Genomic DNA, 9,009 nt, shown 5'->3' with positions numbered 1-9,009 from the left:
ATATGCAGGGGTGAACCACCGGGGCATCCCCAAGCTTAGAGCTTTCACTCTCCTTGATCATATTGTATCATCTCCCTCTCTTGATCCTTGAAAACTTCCTCCACACCAAACTCGAAACAACTCATTAGAGGGTTAGTGCACAATAAAAATTAACATGTTCAGAGGTGACATAATCATTCTTAACACTTCCGGACATTGCATAAAGCTACCGGACATTAATGGAACAAAGAAATTCATCCACCATAGCAAAAGAGGCAATGCGAAATAAAAGGCAGAATCTGTCAAAACAGAACAGTCCGTAAAGATGGATTTTGTTGAGGCACCAGACTTGCTCAAATGAAAATGCCCAAATTGAATGAAAGTTGCGTACATATCTGAGGATAACGCACGTAAATTGGCATATTTTTCTGAGCTACCTACAGAGAGGCAGGTCGAAATTCGTGACAGCAAAGAAATCTGTTACTGCGCAGCAATCAAAATCTAGTATGAACCTTACTATCAACGACTTTACTTGGCACAACAATGCACAAAACTAAGATAAGGAGAGATTGCTACAGTAGTAACAACTTCCAAGACACAAATATAAAATAGAGGTACTGTAGCAAAATAAACACATGGGTTATCTCCCAAGAAGTTCTTTCTTTATAGCCATTAAGATGGGCTCAGCAGTTTTAATGATGCACTCGCAAGAAATAGTATTTGAAGCAAAAGAGAGCATCAAGAGACAAATTCAAAACACATTTAAGTCTAACATGCTTCCTATGCATAGGAATCTTGTAAATAAACAAATTCATGAAGCATAATGCAACAAGCATAGAAAGATAAAACAAGTGCAGCTTCAAGATTTTCAGCAAAAAGAGAGGTGTTTTAGTAACATGAAAATTTATACAACCATATTTTCCTCTCTCATAATAACTTTCAGTAGCATCATGAGCAAACTCAACAATATAACTATCACATAAAGCATTCTTATCATGAGTCTCATGCATAAAATTATTACTCTCCACATAAGCATAATCAATTTTATTAGTTGTAGTGGGAGCAAATTCAACAAAGTAGCTATCATTATTATTCTCATCATGAAATATAGGAGGCATATTGTAATCATAATTAAATTTATCCTCCATAGTAGGTGGCACTAGAAGACCACTATCATTATAATCATCATAAATAGGAGGCAAAGTATCATCAAAGTAAATTTCCTCCTCAATGCTTGGTGGACTAACAAGATCATGCTCATCAAAACTAGCTTCCCCAAGCTTAGAACTTTCTATATCATTAGCAACAATGGTATTCAAAGTGTTCATACTAATATGTTCCATAGGTTTTTTTAATTTTCGCATCAAACCATCCATGTCTTAAATCAGGAAATAGAATAAGAAGCTCATTGTTGTCCATTATGCCAAACTAGTGTAAACAAGAAACAAAAAAATGCAATTGCAGGATCTAAAGGAAATAGCTTCGAGCACACACACAATGGCGCCGGAAAAGTACTTTACCCGGGACCGGAGTATGAGAGCCTTTTACCTTTCCTCCCGGCAACGGCGCCGTGAAAATAGCTTGATGTCTACGGGTGCTTCTATTCTTGTAGACAGTGTTGGGCCTCCAAGAGCGAGAGGTTTGTAGAACAGCAACAAGTTTCCCTTAAGTGGATCACCCAAGGTTTATCGAACTCGGGGAGGAAGAGGTCAAAGATATCCCTCTCATGCAACCCTGCAACCACAAAGCAAGAAGTCTCTTGTGTCCCCAACACACCTAATAGGTGCACTAGTTCGGCGAAGAGATAGTGAAATACAGGTGGTATGAATAAATGCGAGCAGTAGCAACGGCACCAGAAAAGTGCTTGTCGGCGTGCGGTTGATGGTAGTAATATTGCGGGAAGTATAGATGCGGTAAAACAATAAACAAACAGCGATAGCGATATTTAGGAACAAGGCCTAGGGATCATACTTTCACTAGTGGACACTCTCAACATTGATCACATAACAGAATAAACAGATAGATGCTAGACTCTACACCCTCTTGTTGGATGATGAACACCACTAATCGTGTAGGATTACACGAACCCTCAATGTCGGAGTTAACAAGCTCCACAATATTCAATGTTCATGTTTAAATAACCTTAGAGTGCATAACAGATCAACATAACCAAACCAAGTACTAACATAGCATGCACACTCGTCACCTTCACACTACGAAAGGAGGAATAGATCACATCAATACCATCATAGCAATAGTTAACTTCATAATCTACAAGAGATCACAATCATAGCCTACGCCAAGTACTACACGATGCACACACTCGTCACCATTACACCGTGCGGGAGGAATAAACTACTTTAATAACATCACTAGAGTAGCACACGAGATAAATTGTGATACAAAACACATTGCAATCATAAAGAGATATAAATAAGCACTTCACTATGCCATTCATAACGGTGAATAAATATTCTGTGAAATATAGCCTAAGAGACCCACACGGTGCACACACTTGTCACCTTTACACACGTGGGACAAGGAGTCTCCGGAGATCACATAAGTAAAATCCACTTGACTAGCACAATGACATCTAGATTACAAGCATCACCATATGAATCTCAATCATGTAAGGCAGCTCATGAGATTATTGTATTGAAGCACATAGGAGAGAGATTAACCACATAGCTACCGGTACAGCCCCGAGCCTCGATGGAGAACTACTCCCTCCTCATGGGAGACATCAGCGTTGATGGAGATGGCGGTGGTGTCGATGGAGAAGCCTTCCGGGGGCACTTCCCCGTCCCGGCGGCGTGCCGGAACAGAGACTCCTGTCCCCCAGATCTTGGCTTCGCGATGGCGGCGGCTCTGGAAGGTTTTCTCTGGTTTCGTCGAACGTGGTAGGGTTTTCGCGACGGATGATTTAAGTAGGCGGAAGGGCGGAGTCGGAGGCCCGACGGGGGGCCACACACTAGGGCGGCGCGGGCCCCCTTGGCCGCGCCGCCTTGCTGTGTCGGCGCCCCGTGGCCCCACTTCGTCTCCCCTCCGGTCTTCGGAAGCTTCGTGCAAAAATAGGAACACTGGGCGTTGATTTCGTCCAATTCCGAGAATATTTCCTTACTAGGATTTCGAAACCAAAAACAGCGAGAAAACGAGAAGCGGCACTTCGGCATCTCGTCAATAGGTTAGTTCCGAAAAACGCATAATAATGACATAAAGTATGCATAAAACATGTAGATATCATCAATAATGTGGCATGTAACATAAGAAATTATCGATACGTCGGAGACGTATCATGGGGGTCAGCAGCGTCACAGCGAGGTCGCGGGGGGTATACATCTCCGGGACCTGGAGGAGGAGACGACATGGTTGTGGCGGGTGAGGTAGCAGTGGAGGAGGAGATTGTCGCACTACAGCCCGCACTAGAGCCTGAGCAGCAAGAGCTCAACCGGGAGCTCGTCTGCTCGCTAGGCATGACGCACCGTGAGGAGCACTTCTGCAATCAGGTCGTGACCTACAACGCCGACCAGCTCGAGGTGGGCCTCTTCGCGTTTGAGCAGCACACGACCAACCTTGCAGCTTGGCGCATCGACGCATGGCCAAACATTGATCGAGGACTCCGACGACGAGTGAGGCGGCGCTAACTTCGCGTCAAGGTGCACGGTGAAGCGCTGCCGCTTTTTGCCCCCGGGTAGTTGCCAACGCCGCATAGATAAGTGCCTTGAATGTCATGATTTAGTGAAGCACCGCCGTCTTTTGGTCGATGAAGAACTTTTGTTTAGGAAAAATTATGTCTAAATCTAGTTAATTTAGTCTAACTATGAACTAAAAGTATGCAAATTATGTGAATGACGACCTTCTGCTGCAGAAATTTTCGCTCGGAAAACATTCTAATAAACACTTGTATTTTTTTCTTGTGAAAATGCAAAAGTATTGTATATGAATGCATTGATAGAAAAGAAGGATACATGTACAAGTCCAAGAGAGGACCAACGCCACATTATACAACTCAACCCAAAAGCTTACTCGGGGAGAAGCTGGCGAAGCCCCTCGCACCTGCGCTCGCCCACGATCTTGCCTTAGCCTTAACTGTGTCGAGTAGCACGGATATTGAGGGACTCGCGTTGTCGAAGACAGGCCCTTTCTTCCAAATCCACCATGTCGTGAGCATAATCAACGACGAAATTCCTTTGCGCATGGATCAGGGTGCGGATCGCATCACCAGTGCCCGCCACTTAACAAAGTTACCCTCGGCAAACCGGGGGATGGGCAGTGGATCTGATCCAAGACAGAACATCATGCCACAACATCATGGAGAAGGGGCGCCCAGTCAGGATATGCTCAATCGTCTCCTCTGTCTAATCCTAGATCAGGCACCTCAGGCCAGCTAGATGAAGAACCTTGCCCTCAGAGACGCACATGTCTTCCAGTTCAGCTTCCACGATATGATGTTGAGTGCAACGACCCCGGGAAGAGGGCTATGTAACAGGATGGCAGTGTAGTGGCCATCTGGCGTCCAGCGCCACACCAGCTCGTCTGGCACCTCAGTGAGCTGAAATCCAATAAGGAGAACCTAGATTTGGACGTATTGCCAAAGGGGCAAGTGGGCCCAATGCCCTCCCAAATCGGTAATCCAACTGCGGTTCCGCAGCGCCTGTTACACCGTGCAACGTTTCTATGGTCGGATCCTAACAAGCGCGTAGAGATCCGGCGCTAGATCCTCCACCGATTTCCCGTCAATCCACATGGATTGCCAGAACAATGAGGAGGCCCCATGCCCAAGCACCATCATATTGTAGACATGGAACACCCGACATTCATCCATGGAGAACTGCATAGCCATCCCGCGCCAAGGTCGCGAAGGGTCTATACGCATCCTCCAAAGCCAACACCCGGAGGCTAATGGAGGTCCGTGCGAGATCCGGGATTCCCAAACCACCGTACCAAAATGGCATGGCAACCCTACCCTAGTTGACATGACAGTGTCCACTGTTGGCATCCTTCCTGCCCACCATAGGAAACAGTGCAACATCTTGTTCACTTGCTTTAGAGCTTTCTTGTTTAGTGATAGCACTATGAACTGGTGAAATGGGATTGCGACGAGCACCGACTTGATGAGGGCCAGTCGCCCCACCCATGGCACCATGAAGGCTTTATAGTCAACTCGTATGTATTTTTTAATTCATATATCAAATTGAGGTATAAATGATATGTCTCTCGCACGCGCGTAAGCACGTGCGTATCAGATGATTGTTACTTAGCACCCCCAATACTGGTTATTTGGATTCGGTTTACATTGGATTCGCTAGAGTTGCTCTAAGCATAGTTCCGCAGAAGGTCATATAGGGCCCGTTTCGTAGGTTGGACCAATTTCTTGCATGACTGCGTCAGAGAGAAGAAACACCCTGCACGGCACAGACGGGCCACGAGCCAGATTCGGTCCATCGTTTGGTCGCCTGAGTTGCATCACTGCGTACAGAAATGATAGTTTGTTTGTATGCCTCAAAAAAGTGTTCCATCTGTATTCAACCACATCACAGCTTGTGCTTCTCCTCACCACATTCAAATATGATGACCTTACCATCACATAATGGTAGACAACAGCAGAAAGACGATCATAAGCATAGTACACAATTATATACACATGGAACATAGTACTTTGCACAAAACAACCAAAATACTTTGCACCAACTATTCAGTGAGTTTGTCAAGCTCACCGGTTTTGCTGAACACAAAGGGTTAAACGTATTGTGTGGATGAAGAATTGTTTGCAGGAAATTAAAAAGGAGTTTGCAGTAAAGGATTGCAGTAATATTAAGGAAAAATGACTGGGATCCACAGTTCACTAGTGGCGTCTCTCCATAAAGATATCACATGCTGGGTAAACGAATTACAGATGGGCAATTGACAAATAGAGCACTTGTACTATGATCTGAAGAATAAACACTACGAAAAGATATGCGGGCATTACAACAAAATACATAGACCGTTAATCCAACCGTATCTATGACTAATAATCCACCTTCCGGATTGCATCCGCGACACCTTCCAGTATTAAGTTGCAAGCAACGGATAATCGCATTAAGCAAAGCGTGTAAATTAAACAATACAATATTTCTTAGACTAAGTATTGTTGTTTTCTTCCTAGTAGCAACAACACATTTATAACCGTAGGGATTCGTGTCACTTCCCATGGTTCAATAGAGGCATGAACCCACTATCGAGCATAAATACTCCCTCTTAGAGTTACAAGTATCAACTTGGCCAAAGCGTCTACAAGCAACGAAGAGCATGCAAGATCATAAATAACATAACTGAATAATCTATATCAAAGTACTCTCTATTCATCGGATTCCATCAAACCAACATGTAGCAATTACAGTAGCAGGTATTGATCATGTTAGGCAGTTCACAAGACCAAATAGCATGAAGCACAAAGGAGAGGACTACCATCTACCTACTGCTATGGACCCGTAGTCCTGTGGTGGACTACTCACACATCATCGCGGAGGCATGCATGGCGATGTAGAGGTCTCCGGAGATGACTTCTCCCTCCGGCAGGGTGCCAGGAAGAGCTTCAGAACCCTCCCGAGATGGGTTCGGCGTTGACGGTGGCTACGGAACTCTTCGTGGATTTCTTCTCGGGTGTCCAGGGTTTTCCTGATACAGAGAATATATGGGAGAAGAGGCGGAGTCGACAGAGCCCTGGTGGGCCCAGACACAGGCCAGGCACGGGCCAAGGGCTGGCCGCACCTAGGCCCTGTCTGGCCACCTGGCTGGCTCCCTGTTGCTCCTCTTCTGGCTCTAGCTTCGTTATAGAAAAATAAGACACTGAGATTTTGTCCCATGCAATTCCGAGAATATTTGCTGTACAACTTTTCTGGAATACAAAAACAGCAGAAAACAGGACTGACACTGCGACACTTGTTAATATGTTAGTTCCCGAAAAATGCTAAAAAGTATATAAAAGTGCACATAAAATATGTAGGAATAACAACAAAACAAGCATGGAGCATAAAAAATTATAGATACGTTTGAGATGTATCAGTCCCTCGACAGTAACAAGTTAAATAAGTTCAACGGTAGATATAGAAAAGAAAGGCAATGTCACTGGTAAAAAATAATCAACATATCCCACATTTCTTGTACCGAGAGGCTGACCTTCGGGACCCATCAACAGAAGCAATGTTAAACGGATGGGATCGAAAAACATAAATATATTACAACACTGGCGGGGTTATTTGTAAGCAAACTACACGTTGTCGTGTTGGCAGGGAAACTTAGGGCGTGTTCGGAAACAGCCCAGCTTCCAGCTTCTCCAAACTCCAGCTCGGAGCAGTGCCGAACACCCCAGCTCTGTGGAGCTAGATCCGTGAAGCTGAGACAGTTTGCAGTGTAATTCACGGAGCGACCCTTTCAGAGATTCTCGGAACAGCAGATCGCGGAGCAGCGGTAAATTACATGCAATCTGCCACCGCCAAGTCAAAAAACGGTTCACCCGTTATATTTCTGCCTCGCTCCTCCACGAAAAGTTCAACTCGAGCACAGTGCCCGCCTCCAAAGGCCATCCCAAACATGGGCTCTAGACTACATCTCCCCATCCCCAACAGGCTGGCCCAACAAACATGGATTTCAGCCCAGCTAAAACGAGAAGCTGTGCCGAACGTTCTCTCATCCGCACAAGACGCTAGAGTCGGTCGGGAGAAGCAGGATTCGTGGATTTCGGGAAGCTGGGGAAGTTCCGAACACGCCCTTACTGGTAGGCTTGATTGATTGGTCTTGGGTTCGAATCCTCAATGAAGTGTATCTTTTTGTATTTTTCATAGCTACATCGTCGTATGAGAGTATGACATATTGGACCCACATCCTGCAGCATCCCTCGACTATAACAAGTTTGAAAAGTTCAACGAAAGGGACTATAAAAAAAGCAATATCATGGGTAAAAAGTAATCAAGATATCAAGACCCATCAGCAGCAGCTATTTTTAACAGATGGGATCGGAAGGTGAAAGTATATTAGAACATAGCTCGTTACATTCATAAACAATCATGATGTTGGTGCAGTGGCAAGGTACCGTTGCAGTCATCTTTCTGAGAGAGAAGTCTTGTGTTCGAATCTTCGTTCATTTTTGTATTTTTCACATGTTTTCTTGTACTGAGAGGCTGACCTTGGGGACCCATCAGCCAGCAGCGTTGTTTGACGGACAAGATCGAAAATAAAGTCAGGTAGATGCAATATCAAGGCTAAAAAATAATCAAGATCTCAAGAGTTTCTTGTATTGTGAGACTGACATTCAGGACCAATTTGCCAGCAACATCTCTTAACGTAAACAAGGGGGAAGTGATCGAACGTTAAGAGTCGAGTAACCAGAAATCAGGGATAAAAAACAATGAAAGAACTCAAACGATTCTAGTTTTGTGAGGCTGGCATCTGGGACCCATGAACCTACAGCCTCCCTCAACGTTTAACAAGGGGGCATGGATCGAAGTTAAAGCTGAGTTGCCAGCAGTGGTGAAAAAGAATCCAAGAAATCAATGTTTTCTCGTTTAGTGAGGCTGACGTCCGGGACCAATGATCGAGAATCACAAACGGCTCGACCGGGGAAGCTCAAACAGGTGCGCCACCAAGAAAAAAAAAGATCACCAGGTGACAAGGGATTAACTTGTCAATGCCTACGGATTGTAGACTAGGGTTTAGTTGGATGTAGAGGGCAAGTAGATCTCGAAGGTTTCAGCCGAAAAGTACTCGACGAATATGAAAACTAGGGTTTGTAAACAATGATTCGATCCTCTCTGCGTCCCTCGACTCCCCTTATATAGGAGGCGGAGCCGAGGGATTCGTGTTGTACAAGTTACAAAGTCCGGGAAGGTTTTAAACTCATACCGTAAGTTTACAAATAAGACTTTCTATTACAACTCTAACTTTCCTTAATAACATCTTGGGCTTCCGAACCTTCTTATTCTTCGAGTAGTGGGTCTTCAGTAAACCCCGGGTACTATCTTCGGCAGGCCCATTAGGGATGCCTATGTC

The sequence above is a fragment of the Lolium rigidum genome, chromosome 5 (genome assembly GCF_022539505.1).
Source record: "Lolium rigidum isolate FL_2022 chromosome 5, APGP_CSIRO_Lrig_0.1, whole genome shotgun sequence".
Taxonomy (NCBI): domain Eukaryota; kingdom Viridiplantae; phylum Streptophyta; class Magnoliopsida; order Poales; family Poaceae; genus Lolium; species Lolium rigidum.
Note: the sequence above shows the minus strand (reverse complement) of the source record.